Raw genomic sequence first — 16245 nt, forward strand, 5'->3', positions numbered from 1 at the left:
CCCTTTTTTCTATCAGAGGCGCCCACTATCCTTCCGGCCTCCCGGGTTTGCAACGTTAGGGCTATTCTTTATCCCTCTTCATCTTTCATCACCTATACCTAATCATTTTCCAAATCTTACAATTTCTCCTTCCACCATATACCACGATATAGTCTTCAACCCAGGCAAGTGTTCATCACTCAGCTCAAACGCTTAGCACTTGTCACCTGGATTATCGGAGTAACCTCCCAACCTCACTGCCTCTAGTCTCTTCCCTACAGTCTCGCTCCTTCCTATCTCTTCCAACTCCCGGTGGTTTTCTTAAAGGGCGGCTATGACCCTGTCACTCCCCTATCCAATATTTTTTTTTGGTTCCTATCAACTCTTGGATAAAATAAAAACCCTTTGCACAAGTTGTCATCCACAGGTGGTATGTATTCTCTCCCTACCTCTGCCTCTTTCAAACCCCTTGTTTCCTTCTCAAGGTCACTCAAGCACCACTCCCTGGTCCCTAGAGACCCCTCCTCCAAATATTACCTATTTATTTTGTAAATATTCCATATATATCTACTTACTGTCTTCCTTCAAAATGTAAATTCAGTGAGAGCAGGGACTCTTTGCTTGTGATATTAATAAATTAATAATTAATAAATGGTTGTTGTGAATGGTGATTCAGCTTCCATGGATTTAAATGTCTAGATAGATGACTTCTTGATCCAAATATCCAGCCCTAACTCAGTCCTGCTATATATTACAACGTGTCTGTTGGACATTTTAAACTGGATGACCCACAGGCAGCTCATTGAAAATTCTAAGAGGTTGGGGGAGGTGGGAAAGGTAACAACAGCATGAGAGCAAGATCAGGTCGATACACGTTTGAGGGGAATTTGGCTGACATGGATGCCACAGGAGAAAGAATTGAAGTAATCTAAGAAGTTATGGACTGCTTCAGGTTTGAAGTGAGGGCACAGCAACAAATAGATAAAATAACAGAAGTTATTAAAACAGAAAATGATGACTTTAAGATTCCTTTCTAATTGCCCAACCCATGACTGACCTTGATTCACAAATCCTGGTCAAAGGCACCCTTTGAATATCCGGGCCCAGCCCCCACTATCAGCTCAGCTTCCCCCAGCCCTCACCTGATCTGAGCTAACTGAAAAGCCCGCTGAGAACTTAGGGGTACCGCCCATCATCTTCTAGGTATAAAAAAGGTGAGCCGGAATGCCCTCTTTGCAGGAGCCCTCCCAGCCAACACAGGGTATCCTTCCAGCCATGGAAGGGTTCCTGCCCGCCAGCGGCCACCTCTGGCCCTGACGTCTTTCTAACTGAGTTTTACTTCCAAATTCCTACAATAAACCTTTATTTATCAATCTAGGTTTTCAGGCCTGTAAATTCATTTACAGGGGACACTGTGCCTCAAGGATTATCTATGCACCGAGAAAGGGGTTTCCCCCTTTCCTTTCCCTCATTAAAAGGAAGATAGCTACCAAGTTATCTAAATGACTGTAAATATCTCTAAATAGTGCAAGACAAAGGACATTGAACCAACACTCGAGGCAGAACTACCCAGACTTCTAAGAAAGCACTGAACTTCATTAAGATGTTCTAGTTAGAAATAAGAATCTTGAAGGAAACTACTAGACAATATATGGAAGACTTAATGACCTTTACAATAAATCATTATCAGAATAGAAAAACTTGAATCCACTGTAGCAAGTCATTCCAAAGAAGTGATTATCATTAGAAACGCAAACATACACAGACCTGGGAAAGCCACTTGACACATGCTCCTTCCAGTCCCCTCTTCCCGGCACTTAGAGCACTCTGTAACCTGGTCCCTCCTGCCTATTTGGCATGATAATACGTTCTCTCAGACACATTAAATGTGCCTGTTATTCTGGTCTCTTTGATGTTTCTCCAACAGAGCTTTGTTCTACCTCTGTCCCTTTGCACCCACCCTGGGATGCCCTGCTTCCTTGCCTCCACCTATTAGAATCTCTAGTTTCCCTGAAGGCTCAGTATCTTCTTGCATCCTTTCCTAGCCTCGCAGCTGCTCATACCTTTGCTTCCCTCCAAGGCTACCATGTTTTTTTTTTTTTTAATGTTATTGTGGAGGGAGAGAATTGGAGTTAAGGGACTTGCGCAGGGTCACACAGCTAGGAGGTGTTAAGTGTCTGAGGCCACATTTGGTGGTCCTCACTCCAGGGAAGGTGCTCTATTCACTGTGCCATCAAGCTGCCCAATATATATATTGAATGAATATATGTGATGTTTCCCTCATAAGATTCTCAAGGGAAAGAGGAACTGATTTGCTTTTGTCTTTTTATCTGTAGATAAGTCTATAGATACTTAAGCAATGTTTGAGATTTTTAATTTTTTTTTATTTTGAGTTCTAAGCTGAATAAATACCAATTGATTGGTTGATTGATTCTACTTTTCTGGAATGCCTTCTTTTGTATATTATTCTGTTCTGATCTTATTCACAATTCAAATCTTTCTATGTGAAACTTTGCTTAGTTGCTCCAGTCTTCATTGATCTGCCTTTTCCTCTAAATTCCTTATAATCTCTACCACTCAGTTCAGCACCATCTTGTATTCAGTATTGTGTAATGTCAGGCTTGTCTCTTCAACTAAATTGTAAAGTCTTTGAAGGCAGAATCTACATGTTATACTGCTATAGTTCCCATAATACTGTGAAGCGAATGATAGCATTAATTTGATAAGTGCTTACTAATTAATTGCAATGTGACTGAAATTAAATCCCTGGACTAAACCCAACTAAACCATGAACTAAATAATTTTAGTACTGATTGCCTCCATAGTCAGTCTGGGGCTAGCTGTGGGTGGGACCTCACTCCCAGATCTCAGTCTCTGAGATCACACACACACACATACTCATTCTGGGGAAGGGAGGACCCTCAAGGTTTCTACCTATGACAGAAACACTTGTTCTTTTACATTTACATTCACTCTGAGGCAATTCAAAGGTACTGTGTTAGGTTTCTGGGATATGCAAAGACAAAAAAAAAGAAAAGAAAAAGTGTCCCTTTCTACAGAGAACTTACATTCTATGTGAAATATACAACTATTTTCAGGCTAAGTATAAACTGTAGTCTGAGAGGAAAGAACAGTAACAGCTGGGAGAATCAAGGAACGTTCACCTGAGGACGAACAGTCTTAAGGAACAATGATGATTTTAAGAGGTAGAAGTGAGTAAGGGGCACCTTCTAGACACATGAAACAACGCTTGCAAAGGTAAGCAGAACTGGAACAGCAAGTTTGGGGAATGGCAACTAGGCCAATTTAGCCAGTAAGTAGAATGTATAAAGGTAAAATATTTTTAATAAATTTGGAAAGGTAAACTAAAAGCAATAGCATGTTACTAGAAGTACAAAAATGTCATATTTGTTTTTTTAAATAGGAATTATCATAGTGTCCCCTTAAAATATAATGACTGTGCAATCTGGGATGCATCAATGCCCTACTAGGTCTGTATCTCAAAGAGATACAAAGAAATGACAAGCAGGGTGATTTCAGAAAAACCTGGAAGTATTTATATGAACTGATGCAAAGTAAAATTAGGAGAACATGGTATTATTAACAGCAATATTGCATGATCACATTGAATAGTGTAGCTGTTCTCAGAAATAGTGATCCAAGAAAATTTCAAAGTATTCATAATGAAAAATGCTATCCACATCTAGAAAAAATCTGATGGAATCTGAATATAACTTATTTGAAATGCTTGTTTAAACTATTTTCTGTGGATTTTTTTTGGCCTTTCTCTTCTTTCACAATATGACTAATATGGAAATATGTTTTGCATGTTCACACATGTATAGCCTATATCAAATTGCTAATATCAGAGGGAGGGGGGTTGGGAAGAGGAAAGAAGAAAATTTGGAACTCAAAAAAATTTTTTTAAATGTTTAAATTTTTTCTTACATATACATGGGGAAAATAAATTATTATTAAAGTTTTAAAAAATATAACTGTGCCAAATTCTTACTCCTTTAAAGCTTGTGGTCCTGTTGCCTCAGAAAATTTACATCTAATAAATACTCAAGATGCCACTTACCCACACACCTCTTCTCATATTGTACAGTACTTGTCCTAGCTCTCAATGGGTGATCTGCCCAACACAAAGGAACCTCTGGTCTTTTGTCAAGTTGTATATCCTAGTAGTTTGGAATATCCATCTCCTCTTCCTCACTTTCAGCATTTTATCTTGCTTTCACTACAAGACTTATTTATTTTATCTTTCTTCTTTTCTGATAATACATTTTTACATGGATCCCTTTTATATCACTTCTTGCACTCGATAGTAATAAAAGAATAATCATAGACTCACCATATCTCTCTCTGTTGCCCTTTAGGGACTTTTCTTCAATCATAATTCATACTATAGTAAATATCTCCATTAACTGGCACTTTTAAGATATTAATAAGATTGGGGAGAGGGAGACTGATTTTGGGGAGAAAGCACATTGCAAGAAAGATTTTCTGTCAGATGTAAACAATCTTTTAAATTCTAAGGATTACTATAATACTTTCTCAAAATGTTTACATCCACAGTATTGAACAATTGAGGTTCAAAAAATTGACCCTGTGGTATTATACGACCTGAATCTAGGGTTAAATTAGATTCAGCATACTCTGCTTAATATAGCAGGAAAAGTAGGCATATTTGAAAGATTTTTCAGCATCTTGAATTGGAATTAAAAGGGTTTTCTGGTTAATCCTCATTTTTATAAGGGTCAGAAAATGACCTAAAATTATTTTCCTGATTCAAGGAAGAAGCATTTCAGGAGAGGGAAAAGGATTTACATGTGCAAAGTTGTTTATAGCAGCTCTTTTTGTGGAGGCAAAGAATTGGAAAATGACTAAATATCCATCAAGTGGGAAATGGCTGAATAAATTAGAGTATATGAAAGCAATGGAATATTATTGTTCTATGAAAAATTAAGAACAAGCTGGTTTTAGAAAGGCCTGGAAAGATTTTCATGAACTGATGCTGAGTGAAACAAGCAGAACCAGAAGTACATTGTACTTGTAACAGCAAGATTGTATAATGATCAACTATGACAGATTTGGTTCTTCTCAGTGGTTCAGTGATCCAGGGCAATCCCAATAAAATGCCTTCTGCATCCAGAGAGAGAACTATGGAGACTGAAAGTAAATCAATACATTCTGTGTTTGCTTTTTTTCCCTTCTACTTTTTTTCCCTTTTATTCTGATTTTCTCTTGAACTACTACTCTGATATCAATCTGCAAATCCAAAGAAAGCAAGTGCAGAAAAACACAGTCTTCCTCATGGGAGGGAGTTAGATCTTCAGGGGATTAGAAGAGATATTTCCCAATAGAAGATGAAGAATCGATTAATGAAAAAAATGAAAAACAGGACTTAAGAAATGATATCTGGATCAACTGACATGTCCCTAAAGACCAGAAATACATATAACAAGTCCTTATATAATGTTCCTATGTTTGCAATTTTTTAATCTCTATATAATCTAGCAATAAAAATCCTTAGATAATCTCAAAAATAATAGTTTTATATACATATATAAAATCAATCACTTTAAGATTTGCAAAGCATTCTACATATGCTATCTTATTTGATCCCTCCAACAGCCTGTGAATTAAAAGCTTTTATCTTCATTTTATAGTTAGGGAAACTGAGACTAAAAGGTTAAGAAACTTGCCCAAGTTCCTAAAACTGCTAGGTATGGAAAGTAGAATTTGAATTCAGGTCCTCCTCATTCTAACTCTAAATAGTCTAACCACTTACACTAGTGGCTTTCTTCTGATATAACCTGTAATTTATCCTATATACCTTTGTTTATATATTTTGCTGTTTCTAAATTATCTCTGTCAAACTGTGAGTTGCTTATGAACTAGAACTGCCTTTTGTCTTTCTTTGTATCCCAGAGCTTAACATTTAGGCCTGGCATATATTAGGTGATTAATAAATGCTAGTTGACTGATTGATTAACTATGCAGTCAAAAGGATAATATGCTTGTTTAAGGACAAAAGGAAAGAGGGAGAAAATGAATTCCACCTCTGAGACTTGGAAAGTTTGAAAACCAGGTGGAGGAATGAATGGGGGCAATGGATCAATAGAGGCAAATCCAACCTTTAAGGACCATGGACAAGAAGCTATGAATAGAGAATCAGCTCCAACCAAGTAATGCCAGATGTTAACACCAGCAGGAGACCCACAACCAGAAATTTCAATTTACCATAACACTCCAATTTTAGATTAAGCAAGAATTTGGGGTAAATAACAATAATAATAACTCTTAACATTCATATAGAATTTTCATATTTGCAAAGGGCTTTACATATGTTAACTCATTTGATCATTCAATCCAAGTGGTATTTGTTGAGTACCCAAAATTGTTCCCCAAGTTTTACTTCAGTAACCCAGAAGGATTAAGGCAAATTTGTGGGCCTAGCCATTTCATTAAACAAGCAGACTAAGGTGGCTTTTAAGGCTCCTAATTGCTTTTGTTTCCATTTTGTCTAAAATTCATTTTTCCAGATGATGAAAGAAAGGTAAATCAAATTATCATTCTTATTCTTTAAATCCTCCAAAGATTCTTCATTAGTAAAGCATCAGTTCTCTCTGAGCAGCAGCTGCTCTTATTTGTCCCTTCTTCTGGAAGAGAAACGTGACATCAGAGAGATGATGGATGCTGTGATAGGCCAGTGAATTGGATTTAAGGGAGGGAATCCCATACAGAGTCACCAACCTCACTCCTCCAGAGCCATCTGGGTCCAATTACAAGATATAGATCAGGATGACTGGAGCTGACCCTTGACAGCAGGGACAGAAGGGGTCCTGAAAGGGTGAGTCCCCAGAGGCCCACTTCATAGGAACAACATCTACAGAGAAAGTCCTCTCTCTCCAGGATCGTGTAGTAGAAAGAATCCTAAACTCAAACCCAGGAAAGCTGGTCCAAGCCTCCTTATTGAGCAGCCACAGGCAAGTCACTCTGTCTCTTTATCATATCTTCTGTAAAAATAAAAATCTTCTCTGGCTGAGACACAGGGTAACATAGTAGAGATGACTGGCTTTCAGGTATAAAAACCTGGGTGAAAGTCTACCTTCAACATGTCTTCATTTTGTGACCTGGGCAAGTCACTTATGTTCTTGGTACCTAGCTAATTCTGACATTAAACTACAGAGAAGTTGCTGGTAGAATATTTATTAAGCAGAATCAGGTAAATGGTACAGTGGCAACAAGATGGGACTTGGAATCAGAAAGATAGTTCAAATCCTGTATGACATTTGCTAGCTGTCCAGTGACTGCAAGCAAATTTTATAACCTCTCTCTTTAGCTGTAAAATGAGAATAATAATAGCACTTACTTCACAAGGGAAGGTTGTCAGGAAGATCAAATGAGATAACATATAAAAAGCACTGTTCATGCCTTGAAGAGCTATATAAATGCCATCTATTATTATAATATGAGGTAGCCTATGATGGTTGTCCTATGAATGTTACAGAAAATAAGTGTTAAAGGACCCTAAGAGAGAGAAAGATCACTTCTGAGTGGAAAGATAAGGCATTTCACATAGGAGAAACAACATACACACGAGTAGGGATGAACAAAATTGATTATTAAGACTCTAGACTTATCTGGAGTAGAAAGGCTGAATTAAGCAGTCCTGGGAAATGAGGTTAGTTAGATCAGGGCTTCTTAAATGTTTTCTAGTGACCCCTTTTTGCCAAAGAAAATTTTATATGGTCTCAGATATATAGATATATAAAATAGATAGACAAATCAAAAATTTACTGATAATCATAATTTTACAAGCTCCACATTCAGTTGCAGTAGCTTATATGGCTCATAGTCCACAGTATAAGAAGCTTTGAGCTAGATGAGGGGAAGCCAAATTACTGAGGTTCTGGAATGTCAAGTTTAGGAATATAAACTTTATCCTTCAGGTAACACAACCATTAAAGGTGTTTTGGATGAGTTGTTATCGTTTTAAAGCTAGATAGTGATTTAATGAAAACAGCATTTTAAGATTACTCTAGTTTCAATGTGTGAGAAAAATAAACTGAAAAGTCAAAGGTAGGGAGGTGGATTAGGAGGATATTAGAATAATTTAACTATGAGGGGAAATGAGCCTGGACTAGGTTAGTGGCAATGAATATAAAAATGAAGAAAAGATCTTTAGATAGTTTGAAAGCAATTTAGGAGGACTTGGTAATTGACTGAATATGGCGATTGAAAGAGAATGTTGAATCAAAGAGGACTAAAGGACACAGGAATGGGATGATAAAGATGTGGTAAAGCAGGTTGTACAAGAACCAAGATTACATTATAAATTAGGACTGATTCACTAAACTTTCAGCTAAGACATTAATGGGGTCACACCTATGACCACTATAATTTCCTTTTTTCCTTTATCTTTATTAATGGGCTTGTTCAATGACTTAAAGAAGCATAGGTAAAGTATGTCAAAAAACCAGGGATAGTGAGCTTTATAGCCAGAAAATAGCTGCCTCTGTTTTTAAAATTGTGCCTATAAAACCTAAATTGTATGATGAGCCAAATAATTAAGACATTGTCTCTTCCTTTGTTGAGCTATGGCTATGACAATACTTAGTTCAATAGGCGTTTATTAAATGATTTCTATACACCAGGCACATGGTTCATGGATCTGGAGAAATAGAAGTAAGAAATAATAGTAACTCTTGCAATTTATCAAGAGGGACAAAACAAGCACATATGTAAATATAAGGCATATGGCAAAGTGCATGGCTAAGTATATTAGTAAGATGTGAGATTCCAAAGAACACAGACAAAGGCTCACACTAAGTTGATCTAATTCATGGGTTCTTTTGTCACAACCTATGCCCTTTGATGTGTTCCCCTTCTTAGTTACATCTAGGTCTATAAGGGTAATTTTGATTGAGAACCATAGCTTAGGAGTCTGGGCCTATATTCCTTTTAGTCAGTCATACTTTAAAGCTAATACTAATTCAATAACTTTTCCCACAGAGACTTTAGATTTTATTTTAGTATCTTTAAAAGGAAATGAAATATTGGGTGGATGATACAGTTTAAATATTATCTGTGAGGAGTCTATATAGAGTCCATGCTGGCTCCTTATATATTCATAGTTTACAAATAAATTTAGTTGAAATATTAATATAAGAAGGGTAGAAGAGATAGGGATCACCCCATGGCTATCTTAGTTCCCCATTTTGTCCTCTTGGGAAAATGAAGCGTCAGAGGCACAGCCAAAAACAGAGCAATCAGTCTACCTAGGCAAAAGACTTTTTCTGCATGATGTCCCAAGATTGGGTGCTATGCAATTTCACACTGAGGCAGACAAAAGCATCTAGAGCTTCCCATATGTGTCCTAGTCTTGGGGGAAACGGGCCTCAAATACTTTTGAACGCACTAATTTTCAGTAGATTTTGTAAGGCTAGATATGAGTTGATAGGAAAGTTGCTGTGATGCAATAAAGGGTAGCCATCAATCATCCTAATTGCCTTTATCTGAATATCCCTCCTCCTTTTCTGGGTAAAGAAACCAGTTATAACTAATCTATATCAGAGAGGTCATATGGACATGAAAGATGGGAAAACTGTTAGCTGAAGATTTAAGGGGAAGCTTCATGGAAAAAGAGGCAATCTTTGGGCTTGCTTTTGAAAAAAGTAAAGGATTTCAATAAGCAATAGCACAAATAGAGTGCATTCTAGATGTGAAAAGCACAAATGTACAGAGATGGAAGAGTGGTGGAACAAGATCAGGGAACATCGAATAGTTCTAACTGACTAGAATAGAGAATATAACAGCATAAACTAAATATGTTTGTGTTAGATTATGGAGTTCCTTAAGTGTCAGAATAAAGAATCTTCATTTTATCTTCTGTAATGGGGAATCACAGAAGGTTAAGGAAGAAACTAACACAATCAGACCCAAATATTAAGAAGATTACTTTGGCAGCAATGCAAAGAATAGATTGGAAAAGAGATAGACCAGAGGCAGGGAGACCACTTTAGAGTGATTTAAGAGAGCCTAAACAAAAACTACAATTAGTTTGCAGTCAATAAGTAAACTCTATGCTTCCACCCTCAGCCACCATATAACAGGGAAAAAATGGGAAAATATTTGAATAACGACAATAATAACAATTGATGGCAATAATAGCTAACATATAGCAGCTATTATGAGCCAGGTACTGTGCCAAGAACTTTGCAAATATTATTTCATTAGATCCTGAAGAACTTGTGTATATGTAACTTGAAGATTGCCTATATAAATAATTGTTAGTTTTCATTTTTCTCTTTTTTATTTCCTTATAATTGATTTTGAATTAATCTTTGAAATTTTACCAATTTAACAGCTTCCCTTTCTTGGTAACAATCCCATTGATAATTCTATCTTAGCCAGGTCATCATAGGCTTTTTGTGATTATATTCTCATATCTATTGCTCATCTGATCCATATGTGCCAGATCAGCTTGTCTAGGCCCTGTCCACCTTCAGTGTCCCACTAACTACTTAATAGTCTTATTTGATTATTTAGAAATTCATTTTATAATAATGCATTCATTTAAATACATGATGTATCACCAAAAAGGAAGGTCATCTTAGAGATCATCTAAAAAAAGGATCACCTGAAAGAGTCCTGATCCATTTGGATCCAGAAGGCCTAGCTCCAAGCCTATGAATTCATTTTTATGTGGACATCAGCCCTGAATCTGTAGCTAATGTACAGTCAGACAACTAATTTAGAGGAAAGATCAGAATTAGTAAAACAAAACAACAACAAAAACAGAAGAAAGAACAATGATGAGAAAATCATATAATATATAATGAAAAATCAGTCCTGAATATCAGAAATAATTAACAGTGAAGAAGGATAATAGTATAAATGACATAGATATCAATTATCATTGTTTTATACAGACATTTGATAGATATAAATCAATTGTTATATATAAAACACATAGACAAAAAACTCTAAAACATCTTAGTCAACAGTTGACTTTCTTTCCTAGCAGAGATGGAGGCCAAAGGCAATACCAATTTAAAATATAAACTCCTTTGTAAAAACTCACAAAAAACAAAAATGATTAAAAACAGTGTTCTTCATAATGCAGAGAGAAGGTAGAGAGTAAAGCCAGTTTAAAGAAAACTTGGCAGGACATTCAACTAAGTAAAATCATCCTTGGTGCATTTGAAGACAAAAAATAGAAAGAAAACAAACAAACAAAAAAAAAGATAGAAAAGATCTGCAAATATATTTACAACACTTTTCATCATCAAGTAAAGCAAGAGACACTAACTGTGGGATCTCACATCAGAATCCTAGATATTCTTATACCTTATGCTTTAGAGAACAAAGCAGCTCAATTAGACTGACTGCTCATTTAAAAAAATTCATGGCTAAAGACAACTGTTTGTTTTTTTAACTCTAAAAAGATAATACTTAGGCCCCTTTTGCCCATCAATTCACCTCCCCACAAGTAGAAGCCCTCCCTTATAACAAATAAAGCAAAAGAAAGGAAGATATCGGTAACATGTAAGAATGTATGTAGGGGTTTTGTGCCATTAGTGAATCACATCTCTAGCAACAGGTGGAAAATATGCTTCATTATTAATCTTCTGAAGATATGATATGTCAAAGTTCTGGGATCATTCAGAGTTATTTCCTCTTCCATCTTATATGTTGTGATCCTTGTTTTGGAAACTTTACTCCACATCAGTTTAAATGTCTTTCTATATTTCTGTGAATGTTTCTTAATATAAATCATGTCATGTAGAGCATCAAAATTTTTAGTTACTGTTTTGTTTCCACTTCTTTTACCTCAACAAAAAGTGCTGTCATAAATATTCTTGTACATAAGATTCCTTCCTTTTGTCCCTGACCTTTTTGGAGTACATGCCTAATAGTATTCTTAGTTATAGGAATATAGGAATACATATAGGAATATGTAATTTAATGACTTTGGGGGAATAGTTCGAAATCATTTTCTAAAATGGTTAAACCAATTCACAAGTCTAAAACAGTGCCCTAATATGATGGTCCTCCACAACTCTTCTAGTAATCTCTATTTTCCTTTTCTATCACTTTGCTATGCACTGAAGAAATAAAGAAACACACACACAAAATCAACAATCCCTGCTTTCAATGATTTCAGAGAGACAGGCCATACAAACAACTATGTACAAACAAGATATATAGATATGCACACACGTATATATGATAAATTGGATATAATCTCAGAAGGAGATAATACTAAGAAAAACCAGGAAAGGCTCCTTGACTTTTCCTGATACTTGAAGGAAGCTAGAGAAAGCAAAAGGCAGAGGTTAGGAAAGAAAGACTTTCAGGCATGAGGGACAACTGGCAAAAATGCACAATTGTGAGATGAAGGGTCTAGTTCTTAGAACAGTAAGGTGGCCAATTTCACTGGATTGCAAAGTATATAGAGGGAAGTAAGATGTAAGGAGATTAGGAAGGCAGAGAAAAGCCAGGTTATGGACATCTTAAAACCAAACAGAAGATTTCATATCTGAGCCTGAAGACAATAGGGAGCCCCTGGAGTTTATTGAATTGTGGGGTAACATGGTCATACATGTGCTTTAGGAAGATCAATCTGACAGCTGAATGGAAAATCTCCTGGATATAAGATGATGAGCATTTACACAAGGGTGGTGGCTGTTAAAGAAGGCAGTGTATGTGAGAAATGTCAATAAGGTAAATTCACCAGGACTTGACAACTGATTGGATATAGAGTAATGGCAGTGGGAAAACAGAGTCAGGAATCAAGGATGACACTGAGGTTGCAAGCGTGGGTGATTAGGAGAATAGTAGTAATCAAAACAGTAATAGGGAAATTAGAAAGAGGAGAAGATAGTGAATTCAGTTTTGTTTATGTCGAGTTTAAGATGACTATGAGATAGCCAGTTCTCAAATAATCGGCAATTAGAGATATGAACTTGGAAGTCTGAAAAGAGGTTAGTAATGAATAAACATCTGAGAATCATCTGCATAGAGATAATAATTGAATTAATGAAAGCTGATGAGATCACCAAGTAAGATAATATGGAGGGAAGAGAGGTCCCTGGAAAGAGTGATGGCTGACACCCAAGGTTAATGAACAAGACTTGAGAAAGATTATCCAGAAAAAAAAATCAACCAAGAAAAAGCAATGTCATGAAATCCTAGAGAAAAGAAGGCATCAATAAGAGTAGGATAATTAACCAAAAGTTTTCAGAGAGGTTTAAGATTAAGGAAAAGAATGAAAAAAAAAAGATGAAATTTGAAAAGTCCTGAGATTTGGCAATTAAAAGATCTTTGGTAACTTTGTAGAAAAATGTTTCAATTGAGTGATAGTGTGGGAAACCAGAATGAAGAGAGTTAAAAAGAAAAAGGAAAGGAGGTGGCAGCATTAATTGTAAATGACTTTCTTAAGGAACCTGGCCATGAAAGGAATGAGAACTAGAGTGTAGTAGATAATGGGGATGGGAGGAACTAGGGATTTTTGAAGAAGAGGGAGACATGAGCATGTTTGTAGGCAGCAAGAAAGTATTCAATAGAGGAGAGATTAGGGAGAAAGTGGAGATGACAGAGGGGATAATCTGTTGGAAAAGACTGGATGGAATGGCTCACTTGTACATGCAGACAAAGCCCATTTCTTCATTTGAGGCAAGGTAAAAGGAGATAGTGTTGAAAACATCTGAGTAATGTGAGATGAGGAGGAGAGATAAGAGGTTGCTTTTGGCAAATGTTTTCAGTAAAATATTAAGCAAATTTCTTAACTGAAGGTTGGAGAGAGAATTGTGAAAGATTTGAGAATAGATGAAAAAGCTTTGAAAAGTTACTGAGTGAATTAGTGAATTAATTAGCAAGTTGTATGGCAACTCAGTTGAGATTATGTAGCATACATTTGTAGAGGACCAAAGAGCAGAGTAATGTGATCTTCTCCAACTTTTTTCAATAGCATGTGAGTAGAAGTAAAGGCAGAGGATGGTGGAAATAATTCAAGTAATTCCAAGGAAAAGAACTGAGAGGAGATATTGAAGGTCATGGTGAGAATAAAGAACATGATTAAGGGCTGCAAGGCAAAAGTCAAAGATAGAATGACCATAGATTCTGATCAGATAAAGGAATTTCATGGTTCATGATCATAGAAGTAGAACTCTTGCATGATAATAAGATCAAGTTATAACTATTTCTGTGTGTAGCTGAGGTCAAGTGGAGGAATAGGGAATAAGTAAATTGTAAAACTGGGATATTGAGTAAGAGATATGTATTGAAGTATCCTCACATGAATGCAAAAGTTGAGAAGAGAGAAACTGTAAGCACAGAACTCACTGAGGAAAGGAGTATCCTAGTAGGTTGATGATTACAGGTACCAGAATATTGCTTGGGTAATAAACATCGATTGAGTGAAAATCAAAAGAAGAGAGGTTACTGTGTGTTGGAACATGAAAAATGTTAAACAAGTGTTAGAAAGAGTAGCCAGGGAAGTAGCATCTTTAGGAGGAAGCAACTCTCAGTGAATGCAAGAAGATGGAGTATGAAAGAAAAAGTTTTAAGCATTTAAAAGAAGATAGTGGAAATCAGTCAACCAGAATTGATTAAGCCTTTACTATGTGCCTGGCACTATATTAAGGGCTGGAGGGAATAGCTTTAGAGTGATATGTTAAGGGAGGTTGGATTGAGAAGGATAGGAACAATTGTTTTATAAAAAATGAAATATCCTTTTTTTCCTTTCTTTTTCTTTTCTTTTCTTTTCTTTTTCCTGAGGCTGGGGTTAAGTGACTTGCTCAGGGTCACACAGCTAGGAAGTGTTAAGTGTCTGAGACCAGATTTGAACTCGGGTCCTCCTGAATTCAAGGCTGGTGCTCTATCTACTGTGCCACCTAGCTGCCCCACCTTTTTTTTTTTTTTTTTTTTTTCATTTGAGAACTGTATAACTTCTTTGACCTATGGGGAAATGGGTCTTTTTCTTCTATAGTATCCTCTAAAGCTATTTTCCTTCTACTTTATATTTATACTGTATGTGCATATATATACATGCTCATTGATTGATATTTTTAATCATTTCTTAGTATATTGGATATTGGATCTTTATCTGATAAATTTGTTATAAAGATTTTTTCAAATTGTTTCCCATCTGACTCTAACTGCATTTTCCTCACTTAATAGTATTTTTTTTCAATTACATGTAAAGCTAGTCTTCAACATTCATTTTTGTAAGATTTTTGAGTTCCACATATTTTTCAACTCCTTTCCTTTCCTCCCCCCTTCCCAAGACACTTAGCAATCTGATATAGGTTACACATGTACAATTGTTTTTAATTTCCATATTAGTCATGTTGAGAAAGAAAAATCAGAAGAAAAGGAAGAAAAAGTGAAAACAGTAGGCTTTGATTTTCATTCATTCTCCATAGTTCTTTCTCTAGATGTGGATGGCATTTTCCATCACAAGTCCATTGGAATTGTTAGATTACTGTATTGTTGAGAAGAGCTAAGGCTCTTGATCATTGCACGGGTCTTATTGATGCTGTGTACAATGTTCTCCTGGTCCTGCTCATTTTACTCAGCATCAGTTCATGAAAGTCTTTCCAGGCCTTTCTGAAATCAGCCTGTTTATCATTTCTTATAGAACAATAATACTGCCTTACATTCACATACCATATTGTATTGAACTATCCCCCAACTGATGAGCACCTACTCAGTTTCCAGTTTCTTACCACTACAAAAAGAGCTGCTACAAATATTTTTGCACATGTAGATCCTTTTCCCTTTCTCATGACTTTTTTGGGATACAGATCCAGTAAGATGATGCAAAGATTTATCAGCTTTGGGCATAATCTAACTGCATTTATTTTGCTTGTGTGGAAGCTTTTAAATTTTAAACAAAATTGATTTTATCTTTTTAAATCATTTCTGTCTTTAGTCTAGGTAAGAATTCTGTCCTTAATCATAATTGTGAAAGATGTCTCCTTCCTTTGTTTTCCAATTTTTTAATGATATGAACCCTGTATAAGGTGTTATATCCATATGGAGTTTATGATGGTTTGTGGCATAACATACTCATTTAACCTAACACTAACAGAATATTTTTCAAATTTTTCAGGTAATTTTTATCCAACAAGGAATTCTTAACCCAGTATTGTGTCCCTGAGTTTAGCTGATATTCTATTATATTTAATTGTGTATAAGACTTGTTTTCCTAATCCATTTCACTGATCAATTTTTTAACCTGAATTACACTAT

Source organism: Sminthopsis crassicaudata, chromosome 2, assembly GCF_048593235.1.
Source record: "Sminthopsis crassicaudata isolate SCR6 chromosome 2, ASM4859323v1, whole genome shotgun sequence".
NCBI lineage: Eukaryota > Metazoa > Chordata > Mammalia > Dasyuromorphia > Dasyuridae > Sminthopsis > Sminthopsis crassicaudata.